We start from the raw sequence: 14144 nt of genomic DNA, 5'->3' as shown, positions 1-14144 counted from the left end.
TAATATATTGGTGTTTGAATTGCTATGGATAAATTTTATTTTTAGTATATAAGAGGATAGATGAAGTTGCCATAATGTCAAATGGTAAATTAGATTTTGATTTTGGAAATAATTAGAAATAGAAAGGTGAGGTTCTCCGGCAAAATCTATTTTTAGTGGTTCTTGATGAAGGAGTCGATGTTGTGATTTTGTGAGGTTAAAAGATTGATGATCGGGGTTTGCATTGGAGGTACGTTTAAAGATCTTGATAAATAGATGGAAATGGTATGATAAACATTTGTGAATGATCAATATACTTGTATTAAAATTTATTCGGGTCATGATTTATCATAAGGTTAGAGAGGTTTTCTGACGAGATCTAGAGACATCGATGACGTTTCTCTGGTCAATTTTTCAATGAACTTTGTTATGGATGTGATTGGAGTGTCTGAAAATGATGATCAAGGGAAAAGAGGTCACGTGGTGGTGGCTCATGTACGTTTGCAAGGAAGATGGTGTTAGGGATCAATACAACTACATGTGACACAGGGGTTTTGTGTGCATGTTACATACCTCAGTGTTGTTTTTCCAATGAGCCTTCTTGTGAACGTTATGATAGACGTGATGGCAAGATGAAAATGAATTATGAGTGGTGGCCACAACCGGTATTCAAGGGGTGAAGAGACTAAAGAGGTCACGAGGGTAAATCAATACCATGGGAGTGGTTGTGAGTTTGACTTCAACGGTCAGGATTCCAAAATGTCATTTTGTTTGTTTTGGGAAAATTACCTCAAGATTCCACAACAACCCTCCAAATGCTAATAGTAAAGAAACTAATTGAACAAAAAAATATACATGAAAAACTCTAAAATCCAAGAAAATCCAATATATAATTAATTGTTACACTTTAGTTACACTCCAAGACAAGGGAAGAAAAGAAAGTATCAAAATCCGTATAGTGTGGTGTGTTTGATTACAGTGCATTGAAACCAAAACATAGGTCTCCTTTTATAGGGCTTGGAGATGACATTACATTTCTACCTTCTACCAATATGGGATCAGGGGCGTATCTATGCTTTGTGAAGGTGGGTCCTAGCCTATTTTTTTTTAAATAGTATAAATTGTGCATAAAAAAGGAGGAACTACCTAATAAATTTTCAATGACCTACCTTATAAAATTTGCTAAAAAGAAAAATGGATCAAAGTGTATAAACCCTATATTTTATATTTCAATCCACTTAAAATAACTCAATGCTTCGATCCATTTACAATGTAATAATTAGACAATAATCCACTCCATTTAAAATTAAACAAAAAAGGATAAAATAGCAAAAAAAAATGCTTGAAATATGTCATCCTGATGATCGCTTCCACCCATCTGTCATTCGCCGTCCGACCATCACTACCGGCCCAACACCGCCCCTCCGCCAGGCACTAGCCCGCCACTAGTATTATTTACTCTCTTACTTTTTTCGGTTTCACTTACTTAAGGAACCACGTGGTTTTGGGTTCTAGATTCGCCACTGTATGGGATAGAGAAATTTCTTTCATATTAGCCAATATCTCAACAATATATAAGTGTTAGTTTAGCATTCATCAAAAGGAAGGTATTACTAGCCTACTAGGTATAGGCACACGAACATGTGTACAAACACCAATCTAGCAAACAAAACTGGGCTTTAACCATGCTACAAAAGAGTACAACACTCTTAAGCACATACGTTGAAAGGCATGAAAGTGGATCTATGTTAAGTAAACTTGTATTTCCATGCAGTAAAGGAAATGAAAAGGTATAGAGATGGGAGAAAACGACAGCTCTTTTCAAAGTAACAATAGGACATGTTGGCCTGAACAGAAAAAGAAATACAAAACTAAAATGAGGTGTTCTTTTACTTGGTTTTCAGTAGGCCTTGTCTAATTAGAATGAAAGAAAGAAAGGCAACATAAAAACCATTATATTTTGACTATTTTTGTGTTTCAACCACCTTCAGTTGGGCTAAAGAAAGCCGCCTAATTTTAATAATTTTTTCTCTCTCATCAGCTTAAACATAGAAATGATTGTCAAAGCTGTTACAATAGAAAATTTTGCCATATTTTAGTAGCTTTGTGGAATATTTAGTTTCAAAGTTTTCATTAAAGCCATTAAAATTGATAAATTTTCAATTGTAACAACTTTAATATGCCATAGCAAGTCATGATGGTCTCATACAAAAATTATTGTCGAACTTGTATGAGTTTTCATTAATGAAATTGAAATATATTTGGAAACCACCAAAAATAACAAAAAAAAAATATATCGGATGCCTGACACTCGTCTAGCAAACTGTAGGAAGTCAACACCTAATTCTATAAATAAATAAAAAAAGAAACCTAACTACTCAAATCAAAACTATTTACACTCGAGACACAAAAATTAACACAAAAGATAACTCCGATTACTGTAAAAATCATCAGTTTCATCATCACATTCACAAGCAATTTCAAGAGCAAGTCCTAATTGATCATCAAGATACCTCTCCAGCAGATTCAATTCCACCACCACCACCACCTGTCCACCTCCTTCCACATCCAAGGGCGGACCTGATTTCAGCCGACAACGCTTGCGGCCGCGCCGGCAGAATCGGAAGCAGATTTCAACGGCACACAGGAAAGGAAAAATCGCGCATACGATCGGGATGAGCAAAGGCAAGCAGAGAGCTAGAATCAAGTACCTTAACCGACGTCCATTCAGCCACGATGTCAACAGCAAAGCCATCGCCATCGTCGGATTGTGTAATTCGTCATGGTCGTCTTCCTTGGTGATCAAAAGGGGTTTTTGAGAATCGTTTTCGCACTTCAATTTGGGTCTAGTGGAGCAACAGAAGAAGAAATTGTTGAACATTATTTGATTGGAGAAATTGGGCGGTTGATGATCTAAGCATAAGCATAGTTGGAATGTTTGGGAGAAGGGGTTAAATAATTCATAATTGATTGCATCTTTTAAAGCCCCATATGAGTTGCTGTACACATGCTAACATGGGATCCCCACATGCCAACTATACTTCCATATTTCGGTAACATATTTTAAGAAAAAAGAATTCAGTAATGATAACTGCTAATTGCATATTGCAAATTTGGAACGACTGAAAACTATAATAAAATATACACGTTGTAAATAATTAAATACTTTTATATTTATCTTAGTTCAGATATAGTAAACCTTTTTGCATATTTTTTCCATAAAAAATGAATATTTTGGTCTAAAAAAATTTAAATGATGCAAAACAAATTAAATATAAACACCTTAAAAATAGGTATATACTTTTCACATTTATACCATATTCTTAGTCCTAATCTAATTTTACTAATAAAAATGATCAATCGGAAATAAAAGGACTGTTCTATAAATATAATATTCGAATTTATTTATAAAACGATCATGCATAGCGGTAACATGCACTTATATAACCTTTTTTTTCTCTCACCGAAAATCAATCACTAGCCTCGTACTTACAGGCCTACGAACATGCAAATTTGTCTCATTTTATTTCTTAACTAGGCGAAATGCCCACGCTGCGCAGAAACATCTATATAGTTGAAATCTTTACAAATATATGTTTTTCTAAATATAACATTAACGTTGTTGTTAAATTTGATATAATAATTTGTATACGAAATTGATATATAATATATTGATTATTTTGAATTATATTATAATATATACATCTATTAAAACTACATAATCTCAATCGTTTGAATGACCTCTACCCGCGGGTTACTCATAAATGAAAATAAAAATAATATATGGTTTAATGTTACTTGTTATTGTTAATTAATTTTTTAAAACTTATTTGTTTAATGTTTTAATTTCTATCATTGTAATTATTTAAAATATCAAAAATTGTTATTTTGTTTTTAAATGTAACAATATAATCGTTTATATAAAGTTAGTTTTAACTATTGTTATTATAAATTATTTTTTAAGCTATTTATTTGAACATTTAAATTTTTATAAAAATATATTTAACAAATATTTTAGTTAAATTGAAATTACAATTTAGTTTTTGCATTTAGCACTACAATTGATCACTTTTAAGTATTCATAGAATATTATTTGAGTTTTTTTAAGTGAAACTGAAATTTATATTTAAGTTGACCATGTAATGTTATATTTAAATTAACAATTTAAGTATTTTATCCAAACTGTTCAAAAGTTATAGTTTTAAACTAATAATGGTTTACATATAACAACATATTAAATCTAATAAATTAAGTATAATATGTTAAAAATTAAAGATATAACTTTATAAGTAGAAGTAAAGAAATTATTTTAATATTAAAATTTATTTTATTTATGATTATACTTTAGGTTTGATATTTATTTAGCTTTATTAACCAACTTATAATCATTATTAGAAAGACACTACAATTTGTCACTTCTAACTATTTACAAAATATTATTTGTGTTGTTTAAATTGAACTAAAATTTATATTTAAGTTGACCATGTAAAGTTAAATTTAAATTAATAATTTAAGTATTTTATCCAAATTATTCAAAAGTTGTAGCTTTAAAATGATACATACAACAACATTTTAAAATTAATAAATAAAGTATAATATGTTAAAACTTAAAGACATAACTTTATAAATAAAAGTAAATATATTATTTTAATATTGAAATTTAGTTTATATATGATTACACTTTAGGTTTGATCTTTATTTAACATTATTAACCAATTATAATCATTATTAGAAAGAAATTGAAAAATCATGGGAGTTTCAAATGAATGTGGTGTCTTGGGAGTTTCAAATGCATGAGGTTCAAGGAAAAATGCTAGCTTTATAAGATACTAGACGAATTCCCGCGCGTTGCGCAGCGAAGATTAAAAATATATTGTTAAAATATTGAAAAATATATGTTTAAAATGATCATGTTACTGACATTAACTTTGAGATAATATTTTTACACTAATTTATATATATATATATATATATATATATATATATATATATATATATATATATATATATATATATATATATATATATATATATATATATATATATATAATCTCAATTATTTTGAACAATAATATTCATTGACATGAACCCACATTCCTCATTAATAGAATCAAATATAATTATCTATTTAGTATTATTTTTAACAATTATTATTATTGATTAATTATATTTTTACTTATGCGATCATTTTCTAATTTCAATAATGATGTTCATTTAAAATACAATTTATTTATAGCTAAATGTAATTTATAATTTGATGTTATTATCATTTAAAATTGTTATTCATTAATTTTAAACCACTTATTATTAATAATAAGTTAAAGAAGACTTTTAAGAAACACTTAATATTATTATTAAAATGTGAAAGATACACTAAATAATAAAGTGATAATATAGACAATTTGCATTTCAAAAGAGACTTGCATGGATAATATGACATATCCATGTAATTTGATTTTATTATTTATAATTATTGTTTATTAATTTTAAAACCACTTATTATTATTAATAAATGAAATAAACTTTTAAAAAGTACTTATTATTATAATTAAAATGTTAAACATATACTAAAATATAAAGTGATAAGATAGACAATTTGCATTTTAAAAAAGGCTTACATGGATAATATGGATAATATGACATATCCATTATTTTTAATTAATTATTGTTTTGAAGCAACATGAACATACAAACATGTATACAATAGTTAATTAAATATTATATATATCACCTTCCATAACATATGATCGATAACATGAATCTAATCTAATTTACATTAAAATTTCAACCACAACATACAATGATATTCTTAAAAGAATACTTAAATCAAGAAAATACAAAAAATAATTAGTATATAACAAACTTATAAATTAAAAACTTCAACATAATAACATGGCTCGAAAATTTTTTCAAAGCCCTCAAACCAACACAAAAAACTTTAAACTTGTTTTCTTTGTGAATTTTGTATGTGATTTGTATTTGTGTGTCTACTCAAAAAGATTGACATTGTAGAGTATCCATTAATTGTTTATTAAATATATTATATAAGTTATAAAACCTTTGAATTGTTAATCATTATTAAGAGACTTTTGAGTGGTATTCATTAAAATAGGAGGTTTCAAATGCATGAGGTGTTTGCAAATTTTTATGGGGGTTTCAAATGCATGAGTTTCAAGGAAAAATGCTAGCTTTATAAGTATGTATCATATAGATATAGATATAGATATAGATATAGATATAGATATAGATATATATAGATGTTGGTACGAGTGATGTGATACTTGTCACGGTCCACGTAGACGTCGCCTCATCTTCGCTACATTTTAGCCAAAATTTGTCATTTGCATAGCATGGATTGCTACACTTGTCATGCTAATTTTTTTTAAATTAATATAGAAATAAAATTTCCAAACATATTATTTTTTTAAAATCTTAAATTTCATTAAACTTAAAACAAAAGTACAACACACCAAAAAAAACATAGAAATTAAAATTACAAACCTAGAAATTTAAAAAACGAAACCATGAAAATTAAAAAAAACAAAAGCTAGATGTTATATTTTTTTGCAAGCTCCTCTTTGGCTTTTATAGTCATTTCTCTTTCGCATCTGGATAACTCGCTTGTGTTTCTCGTTAAGATGGACATGGCACGAGTTTTTCTTTCTCGTGTGCGAGTTCTAAGTATTTGTCCAAGCTCGACTTCAAATTGTCTATTTTTGTTGTTAGTTGGTCGATGTCACCGAAACTAGTTGCTGCCGTTTTTCCCTTTCGTTTGTCTCGGCCTCTTCCCATGTGACTATGTGTTGTTTCGGATGTTTTGGTTCTTTTAGAAGAACCATCTGTAAAAGTTTCAGAATCATCGACAACTTGCCATTTTTTTTGACAATTTTACAGTATTCCAAACATGTAGAAATTTGAAATTCACCCCTTGTTTATTCTGGTACATGTCAAGAGCTTTTTGTAAAATGGTTTCGTCGTTTGCACCACTTTGTCATTGTCGTTTCACACTCGAGAACACCACATTAAACTCCGTCACCACTTTGTTGACATTTCTCCACTTCGAATAAATTTGGTCTTTTTCCGGTAATCTCCAAGATTCATCTCCGTGAGAAAACACCGTATGATTTTTCGGAAAAAAGTTGGACAATCTTGATTGTTTCCGACCAATAGATCTTCGGAAACATCCACCCACGCACGAGCTAACACATTTTCTTCGTCCGTTGTCCATTTCTTTGGAACCGCCATTCCACTTTTTTGGGTTGTGGTTGATTCTCTTCCGGCTCGGATTCTGTTTCGGGGACGACTTTGAGTTCCGCTTGAGTTTGGAATTGGGTTTGGAAATTGATTGGGGAGTCCGGAAGATCATCAAATGGATTGAACTCATTTTTCATTTGGGATGAGAAGTTCATTTGTGGTTGGTTTTGAAATTGGAGTTATCTTTGAAATTGTGGTTGTTTTTTGAATTGAGATTGGTTTTGGTATTGTGCTTGATTTTGGTATTGAAGTTGATTTTGAGCTTGAAATGGGTAGTAAACACCACCAAAGTGCAAATTTGATGGAGAATAAATAGGCCGATCGCGTTGATTTTGGACGAAATTTGATGAAGAATATGAGATGTTTGGGTTTTGGATGTTTCTTTTGGTGTTTTTTTGAGCTTTGTTGGAATGAGAAGCCATTTTTTTCACAAAATATGTTGGGTTTGAGTGAAAAAAATGAAAATTGTGAAGTGGGATAAAATAGGTAAAATAGTTGTGTTTATATGGGGTAAAAATGGAGGGTTTTTTGAAAAAAAAAAGGGAGGCACCCAACGGCTAAAGCATTCAAACCCAACCTCCTCTCTCCTCGTTAAGTTCTAGCCGAGTTGTCGAGTCGAGTTCGGCATGTCGAGGGCTCGGCCCGGTGTTCGCCGAACTCGCCGAGGTCATTCCCGAGTCCACACCGAGCAGCCTAAGAGCATCTTCATTGGCAACGTTATGTTATAACTTAAAGTTATTGACAACTCATCACTTATTAAATTTTGAGCTCTAATTAAATTACACATTTAATGGTTCATCTATATAATAGCTTATTTTATAAATTTAACAAATTGATCATCATCTATATAAAATGTTTCATCAAGCTCATTCATTTCATTAGTTGTATTTTAATATATCAGATTTCAATAAATATGATTGCAAATAAACTGTAATATTGTTTGTAATATAAAAACATTTGTAACATTTAATAGAAATAAATATATATGAAAGAAATAAAATTTATCTAAACTAAAATAAAGTTAAGGGATTAAAATAAAATATTATTAAAAAAAGGGTTTAAATAGACAATTTTTATAACATATTCACCGCTTAATATATATCGAGTAGTTAACTTATAATAAATTAAATGAATAAATAAATAAATAAAACTATCACCTCATGTTTAAAGATATTGAATGATCAACCAAATAGTATTTAAAAAAAAAACTACATTGGACATATTTAAAAAAAGAACTATCACTTTCCATTTATGTCCGATCCAAACCTCCCGTTTTATTTTTTTTACTATTTTATTTTCTCTATTTTGTAATATATATATATATATATATATATATATATATATATATATATATATATATATATATATATATATATATATATATATATTATTAAGTTGTTGTTTTTTTAAATATTTTCTGTTTTAAGTATTTTAATTTTTGGTCCTTCAAAAATAACTTCTATTTTATATAGCCATATTAATTTATCGTATTTATTTGGACGTTTTTATACATTTGTTTTTGTATAATAATTTATTATTTTCTACGACTCGAAAATTAAAAAAAAAATCCATATAACGTTTACACATTTAGAAAAAATAATTCATTACTTTTTTTTACAACTTGCAACTTGAAAGAATAATACATCACTTCATTTATAACTTTTACAAATCACTTTTTTACGGCTTACAATTTAAAAGAATAAAACATCACTTCGTTTATAATTTTTACAAATTTCAAAAAATAATTTACAACTTTTATTACAATTTGCAATTTGAAAGAATAAAAATCACTTTATTTATAACTTTTATAAATTTCAAAAAATAATTCATCACTTTTTTTACAACTTGCAATTTGAAAGAATAACATATCACTTCATCTATAGCTTTAACGAATTTCAAAAAATAATTTATCTCTATATAAATGTCAAGTACTACACATCTATACTTACTATTACTCATCTATTTATAATTCTCAATTACTACTTCTATAGAACTTCTGTAACAATTTTCATCACTATAAAGACGAGTTTTCAACCAAACGAAGTAAATGTAGCTATCAAGAACTCGTCAGAATTTTCTACAAACATGGTATTAGCATATATTTTATCTTCATAAATTGTCAAGTGGCATTATAAGTTCTTAACCAAAACAAGTCATTTTCAGGTGTTCAAATCATGTGACGATTTAATAAAATGAGTGCAAAAGATGGACATGCGCTTGGGTATATTATTATCATAAGAAGAAAAAAGATAAGAGCAAGCAGGCTCTTAACTAAAGTTAATCTTATATGCAATCGTGGTGGTATTTATTAAAGTAAAAAATATAAAATCTCCAATAGAAATATTGGCACAAAAAAATTAATTGTCATTTTGAATTGAAGGATAAATATTCAAAATTACACAATTTTTGGACGTTATGTGTGGTATGTGAAATACATAACCATGAACCTGCAGAAGATATAGAGGGTCATGCATTTGCAATGCGATTGACTGATAACGAATTTCGTTTGGTGGCCGGTTTATCATCAAAGAATGTGAAGCCGCATGATATTTTATCAATGTTGAAAGAGAAAAATCCATAAAATGTGTCTACGCTCCAAACAATATACAACGCTAAATGAAAAACGGAAGAATGAGCAAGAATGTATGACCCAAATGCAAGGTCTTTTGTCATCTTTGAACAAAGAGGAAAATACTTAACAATTAAGAATTTGGGCACATGCAACCTAAAAGGATCTATGTCTTTCACATAAAGGCAACATACTTTGACTTAAACAAAACTACTATAACCTTAATGAAATCGAAATTCATAATGGAAAGTTACATACCTTCTGATTTGTAGTAGCTAACAAATCAAACCAATCTTTCTTCAATAAGCTCTTGTAAGTAAGCACCAGAAATATCATGCCTCTGATGGTTCACACTCAAACCCTAGCAACTAAGAAAACTTGAAGAGAGAAGAGAAGGGAGGAAATTTTTTGGTTATGCTCTTAGCAAAAGGAGAGGCCGAAAATATGAGGCTAATAAACCCTATTTATAGCGGATAGGAAAACCTGAGATAACTCTAACCTGATCAAAATAATATTATTTCAAATCAGGTAATTATCTAGTTTCTTAATAATCAATATTATCTTCAAGGGATATTCTAGAAACCCTAGAATAGTCCTCAAAACCGTCCATCTCTTGTGGAAGGTTCTGGAATCCCTTTTGTTCAACTATTGAACAATTACAGCTTAGGTCCTTGCACTTTCACTTAATCCAATTAATCCCAAAATTAATTCTAATTAATTTCTGATTACTTCTTAATTAAATAATACTACTTCTAATTAATATATTATTCTCATAATATATCAAAAAATCATTTATTGTTATTTATTAATCATATAATAAATTTGTAACATCCCGACTCCCAAGTATAAAAATTTAAAGTTTATAGTCATGTTCTTAGACCCACTCGGCGAGTTGGATGCCCCAACTCGTCGTGTAGAAACGATTCAGGCCACATGACTTTATGAGGCCAACTCGATGAGTTAGAGGACCCCAACTCGACGAGTAGGATCTGGAAAATGAAACCCTAATTTCCAGGGTTTTGCACCCTATTTAAAGGGTCCTTAGCCTCCCTCAGCCTCCCTTACCGTTCCCCTTGAGCTCAGAAAACCCTTATCTCGCCTACTCTCCATTGTTGTGTGTTAAGAAGCTTGGAAGGTGAATTTTGTGAAGAAGGCTTGAAGTCTAAGGAGCTTGGAGCAAAGAGAAGCTTGTGGATCTGACTCTACTTCATCTTGGCCTCACTTTGAAGGTAACAAGTCGTTACCTTGACTTATCTTTAGCTAGATCTATTCATGCGTAGGTTTAGGGCCATTTTTAGCATATTTGTGAGTCATTTCGGGTATTGGTCATGATCTGAAGTTGTAACTTCAGATCTGGACTCCTCTAGGTGATGGGTTCTGGGTAAAACAAATAAACCAGAAAACAATTCCTAAGTTCACATGCAACCTACTTTGGATCTATGTTTTAACTATTGAACATACAACTTTGAATTGCAAAACAAGAACCCTAGAGAAGGAGGCTATTTTCGAAAATAGTAAACTAGGGTTTAGGAGTTACATACCTTTCAATTGTTATAGCAAACAATTGACAATTCCCTTGATCTTGATCTTGATCTTCTTGGAAGCTTAGCACCACAAGTGTAATGCCTCTAATGGAATCACACCCAAGAACTAGCAAGAAAGAAACTAGAAGGAGAGAGGATGGAGAGAGTATGCAATTTTGGCCTAGATATCTTCCAAAGAATAGAGTGTCCTAAAATGTGAGCCAGGAGGCTCTTTAAATAGCTGAGAGATCTAGGGTTTAGGGAAAACCCTAATTATCCTTTGCTTAGGGCCTAAGCAAAACCCAAGGGCCTTATCTGGACCCCTTGGACGAAATCTCTAGGGTTTCCCCTATGGATTTCGTCCACCTCCTTCCAAGGGGGTTCTGGATCCTTCCACTCAACTATTAGTTAATTGCAAACTAGTCCCTGCACTTTATAATTAATTGTTTTAACCCCAAAATTAATTCTGATTAATTTCTGGCTAACTATTAATTAAACATAATGATTTCTAATTAATATATTAATCTTTTAACATATTAATAAATCATTTATATATATTAATTTATTAATCTTATAAATTAATATCTCTCCTTTCATAATTTCCTTATCCAGGTGCTAGGTTGAGGGCAACCCAAAAGGACTGTGCTGTTATCAATTCAAGTACATACCAATTATAGTTATGGGCTTAGACACCTAATCCAACAGTCTCCCACTTGGATAAGTCTGTAACTATAATTGCTAGTATGCCTTCTAAATTTGACCAGCAAATTGTAGCTTCCAAAAGCTGCTGCCGAACTCTGACCCAGTCAGTTACGTGTCCTAAGATAAGTGATCATATAATCCTTCGTTCTGCTAGATATCCCTAGACAAAAGACATAGAATGTAATCAATCTCTTTGTCCAGAATCTATGTTTCCCGATTCCTGATTTGTGATGATGTAGGACTTCTAATTGAATACATCAATTTAGTCCTGGCTGGGCCCAGCACATAAGTCAACACCAAATCATCGAGGGGCCCACAGATATCGCTTTTCCGGTTAGGGCAAAAGGAACGAATAAACGTTGACTCATATGCTTGTATCTTTTACTCATCAAATTATACATGACAATACGTTTTATAACACCAAGTTACTGATGCGTTTTCGTATCACCAATGTATAACCGACTGTGTAAATTACAACTCATATATCTTCGTTTCAAGATTATAAGATATTATCGTCTCAGTATTACTCGTGATGAATTCCATGAAGTGATACTCTGAGCGAGGGTTTATCCAATACTCAAATCTCAATTTCTGAGTACTCATGAACATTGTAGCAATTCTATTGCCATGTTTATCCTCAGACAATCTACAATCTAGTTCATGACAGTCTTAATTCACTACTTACTTCCAAAAGTATAAGCGACTGTGGAGTTTTGAATAATCTTATTATTCAGGAAGTAAAACATGCAAAATATGAAACACAATAATAAACAATTAACAAAAGGCAGTAATCAAACTAATAAACAATACTTTATTATTTAATCACCAAAAGTCAATTACATTTATTTTGTTACAAGTTTCAGAACAAAACTGATCTAACTACTAAAACTAATATCATCTTTCAGTCCTATGCTCCGAGCATGCTGAATATGCTTAGCCCTACTCAGACCCTTTGTGAGTGGATCTGCTGGGTTATCTTCAGATGACACCCTCTTTACTACAAGATGGCCTTCTTCTACTCTATGTCTGATGAAATGGTACTTTCTGTCGATATGTCTGGTTTTACCATGATCTCTCGGTTCCTTTGTCAAGGAAACCGCTCCTTCATTATCGCATAACAGTTCCATAGGCTCCTGGATGGTTGGAACAACTCCGAGATCTCCGATGAAGTTCCTCAACCAAGCTGCTTCTTTCGACGCTTCACTCGCTGCTATGTACTCTGATTCACAAGTAGAATCAACCACCGTATCTTGCTTGGAACTTTTCCAAGTAACTGCTCCTCCATTCAGTAAAAATACCCAGCCCGATTGAGAACGGAAGTTATCTCTATCCGTCTGAAAGCTGGCATCACTGTAACCATCTACTCTCAAAGTATCATTGCCACCAAGTACAAGGACCCAGTCCTTTGTCCTTCGCAAATACTTGTGTATGTTCTTTACTGCTATCCAGTGAGCTCTACCCAGGTTTCCCTGATAGCGACTGACCATGCTCAAAGCAAATGCCACATCAGGGCGAGTACATGTCATAGCGTACATGATTGATCCGACAGCGGAAGCATAAGGTACACGACTCATGTCATCTATTTCAACATCTGTACTCGGGCATTGAGTCTTACTCAATTTGGTATTGCTCTGAATGGGTAGCTCTCCCTTCTTGGAATTTTCCATACTAAACCTCTTTAGTACCTTATCCAAGTATGTGCTCTGACTAAGTCCAATTAGTCTCTTCTTTCTATCTCTCAATATTCTTATCCCAAGAATATAGGCAGCTTCTCCAAGGTCTTTCATGGCAAAACACTTTCCAAGCCAAGACTTAACATCTCTCAAGGTTGGAACGTCGTTACCAATGAGTAATATGTCATCGACATATAACACCAGAAAAGTTACTATACTCCCACTAGCCTTGATATACACACAAAACTCATCTTCACTTCTAGAGAAGCCAAACTCTTTGACTTTCTCATGGAAGCAAAGATTCCAGCTGCGAGATGCATGTTTCAATCCATAAATGGATTTCTCAAGCTTGCACACTCTATTGGGAAACTTTGCATCAACAATACCCTCTGGCTGATTCATGTAAACATCCTCAGCCAACTTCCCATTAAGGAAAGCAGTCTT

The 14144-nt window shown here is 31.3% G+C and overlaps 1 long non-coding RNA gene across 1 annotated transcript; it reads right to left on the bottom strand.

Annotated features, from left to right (window-relative positions):
• Positions 1–1184: 1184 nt before the first annotated feature.
• Positions 1185–3014, bottom strand: LOC145166296 (uncharacterized). The gene is made up of 2 exons (XR_013740470.1): positions 2493–3014; positions 1185–1502 (listed from the first exon to the last, which is right to left on the bottom strand). It is a non-coding gene; the product is annotated as an uncharacterized LOC145166296 (long non-coding RNA).
• Positions 3015–14144: the final 11130 nt, after the last annotated feature.

The sequence above is a fragment of the Lactuca virosa genome, chromosome 3 (assembly GCF_052849685.1).
Source record: "Lactuca virosa cultivar CGN04683 chromosome 3, Lactuca_virosa_CGN04683_v6, whole genome shotgun sequence".
NCBI lineage: Eukaryota > Viridiplantae > Streptophyta > Magnoliopsida > Asterales > Asteraceae > Lactuca > Lactuca virosa.
Note: the sequence above shows the minus strand (reverse complement) of the source record. Positions and strands in the feature narration are given on the sequence as shown.